The following is a 3,358-nucleotide window of genomic DNA, read 5'->3' on the forward strand; positions in this document are numbered from 1 at the left end:
ATGGCATTTACGTGGTGTTTCCCTTTGTCGGCTCCTGCCTCTCAAGCGAAAGCTTTTTGCCTCTTTATAGTCTCGCCCGTCTGAATTACTTGGGTTTCAAGTTTTCTCACCTGATTCCTAAGGTCTCGATTTTGGTGTTCAGATTGTTGTAGGCGGAGTCTATTTTACCGTTGAAATCCACGGTGATTTGTTGTTGTCCCAACAGTACTCGATCAAGCATTTCTTCGATCTTGCTTTCCTGAGTCTAGGGTGGTGGATTTTGGTAGTAAGAGTTCGAGTAGCTTCTGCTGTTTTTGAAGGGTTTTTGAAATTGTGAACTTTGGTTACTTCTTTGGCCATTTCCAAAGAAGTTTCCATTTCCGCCCTGGTTTCCAAATTTCTGGAATCCGGTACCTCCGATGTAGTTCACATTTTCTTCTCCTTCCGTATCTGCTACTTCTCCTTGAGCTGAACAGACTTGCTTCCTAAGAAGCTCGTGCACCACATCTAACTTAGCTCTTACTTCGTCCATCTGTTCCTTCCCGATAGAGGCTACAGACTTCTTCCGTTCAGAGTCAGTGTTTTTGGTGTTGCTGCTGTTAGCAAGGTTTTCGATAAGTCTCACAGCTTCAAACGGATTCCGAGTAGTGAAATTTCCTTCACTCGCCGTATCAAGAGCCATTTGATACTGTAAGGCGAGACCTCGGTAGAAAGTGCTTAGCAGCTGCACTTCGTTAAATCCGTGGTGTGGACAGTTTTGCTGGAAGAACCTAAATCTAATCCACGCATCTTTGAAGGACTCTCCAGCCTTCTGCGAGAATGTGGAAATTTTGTTCCGAAGTTATTCAGCGTGGGCCTCATCGAAGAAGTTTCATAAGAAAGCATTCTTGATGTCGGTCCAGGATGTTAAAGATCCTATGGGTTGCTGCCTAAGCCAGTGCATCGCTTCTCCATTCAGCGTGTATCTGAAGAGCTTGCATAGCAGGTAATCTTCGGGGACTCCTTCCATCCGAATAGCAGCGATTAGATCCTCGAACCGTTCCAGATGGTCCATAGGATGCTCGTGCGGTAACCCAGAGTAGGTATCTGCGACACTAAAGTGTAGTATTGAGGCTTCAGCTCGAAATTCTGCTTTTGGATCTCCGGAAGTCGAATAGCTGATCTGTTGGAATAGTACTCATCTGGGCGATTGTAGTCGGCCAGTGGTTTCGATCGAGCGTCCTCATCTACATGTTTAGCAGCTCCTGTAGCATCAGCATTAGGGTTTAGCATCTATTTTCTGACCTGTTGCATTACGCAAATGACCGGCCTGGTCATACAGGTTTCTGTTCTCGTCCTGGGTTAGAATAATAATGTTTACCATTTTTAACAACACGGTATCTATCGACATACGCGGTGTAGTATCGATCGACGATGAAGTTGTTGCGTCGAGCGATGTGGAACGTTGACCTCTACGGATGGTGCGTTCCAAATGAGCAGGATCGTCTGAGAACAGCAAGTATTTCACCTTGTTGCTTCTGGTACCGCTGGGCATGCACCTGAAAAGACAAGAAAAAGATTATTAGAAAGGGGGTAGAGAAAAGAATAAGAATCAATAAAACTAAATCTAATGGCGATCAAAGCTCCCCGGCAACGGCGCCAAATTGATACCAGTCAAATTACCCTAAGGAGTGTTACTCTCATCAAAAGAGGTTCAGATGTAGTAATTAGGGATCGAATCCACAAGGAGCTAGGAAACAATTAAATCTAGTGTTTATTAATTCTAAGGGTTGCAAATGTTTAAATGAAATAGCAATAGTAACAAGCGAGTAAATAATAAATGTAACTTGGTTGGAAATGATATTAGATGCACGGTCACTATTCAGGTGTTGGAGATTATAATACCTATAGATGCCTAACTGTTGCATGCATGATATATTAGAGCTCAATCGCTTAACTCAGTGATCAGCTGTTGCATGTTTCACTGGTTAACAGACTAGATCTCGTGTCTCAACGGTTAGTATGTCGACAACGAGAGAGTGTCGATCGATGGTCTATTAAGACGTCGACCGATACACCTTTGCCAACATCGATCGATAGTCAGTTGAGGACATCGATCGACAGGTTCTAGCCAGGCCTATGCGCGAGTTTGATATGCCCTATTAAGATACTAAATTGGCGGTTAGCCCTCTCTAGCAGTCCTAATATGATAGATAGATGTCAGGATGGGATAACAAGGGTGCTTGAGTATGCAATCCTATAATCAAGTTCTAGTTAGCAAGGCTAAAACAAGCAATGAATACAAATCTATCATGAATATCACAACAAGGCAGATCTATAGTTTGGGGCTAATCCCACAAACCGATCTGAACCCTGGATCTAATAATTGAACTACTAAGACATAGCAAAGCAATTCATAACAATAAAGAAATAGAAACTCATAGTATAGATGAAAAGAAATGAAAACAAGGAGTTCCAATCACAAGTGATCTTCTCTCCAAAATTCTCTTCTCTCTCTCTCAAAATGAAACTTGTAACAAAACTAGGTCTAAAAAAAACTCTCCTGCCGTTAAAACACTTAGGCAGTATATAATCTACTAGGTTAAAAACTCGTCAGGGCATTTTGGTAATTTGGCTTGGCCTTGGGTTTTAAGTCTGCTGAGTCCAAATGTCGCGTGTCTGATGTCTCGACATCGATCGATGGTACTTGTGTACATCGATCGATATTAATCTTCATCTGTCGAGGCATCTCCTGGTATCGATCGTCAGCACTGGATGCGCATGGATCAATTAATCTTCCTCTCGTCGACCTCTACGTGGTCAGCTCGGGTGAAATGTCCTTTAAGCTCCAAAATGATCCAAAGTCATAGCTTTACTCCGAAATGCACCTGAACCTGAAAACATACCTAGAAGAGTAGAAAATATAGATATATATATAGTAAAACACCTATATACCATGGATGAAAACGGGTCAAATCCAAGGTATATCAGAAAGCTAAAATCCCGTTGGTCTGGACCCATCACCATAACGAACGTTCAACCCTCCGGCGCTATCACCTTACAAAATGCTAAAGGCCAGGAATTTACAGTGAACGGCCAACGAGTTAAGCATTATTGGGCAAAACCACCAGCAAAAGCGCCCATGGTGCTGTATGAACCTGATAATTAGTTTAATCAGGAAGTCGAGCTAAATACTTAAAAATTAAGCGCTGAATGGGAGGCAACCCATTTTATTTCAAAAAATAATAATAATAATAATAAAATAAAATAAAAAATAATACTTAATTGTAATTAATAATAATTTCCGTATTTCTTCTTATTTATTTAGGAGATTTAGAAATTTGGATTTGTCTTTAAGAAGAGGACATCGATCGACAAGGCATCACTGCCATCGATCGAT

The 3,358-nt window shown here is 41.5% G+C and overlaps 1 non-coding gene across 1 annotated transcript; it reads left to right on the top strand.

The window, feature by feature from the left end:
- The first annotated feature begins 716 nt into the window (after nucleotides 1-716).
- On the top strand, nucleotides 717-822 carry LOC125590925. The gene has a single exon (XR_007326924.1). It is a non-coding gene; the product is annotated as a small nucleolar RNA R71 (small nucleolar RNA).
- The last annotated feature ends 2,536 nt before the right edge of the window (nucleotides 823-3,358 follow it).

The sequence above is a fragment of the Brassica napus genome, chromosome C7 (genome assembly GCF_020379485.1).
Source record: "Brassica napus cultivar Da-Ae chromosome C7, Da-Ae, whole genome shotgun sequence".
Taxonomy (NCBI): Eukaryota; Viridiplantae; Streptophyta; class Magnoliopsida; order Brassicales; family Brassicaceae; genus Brassica; species Brassica napus.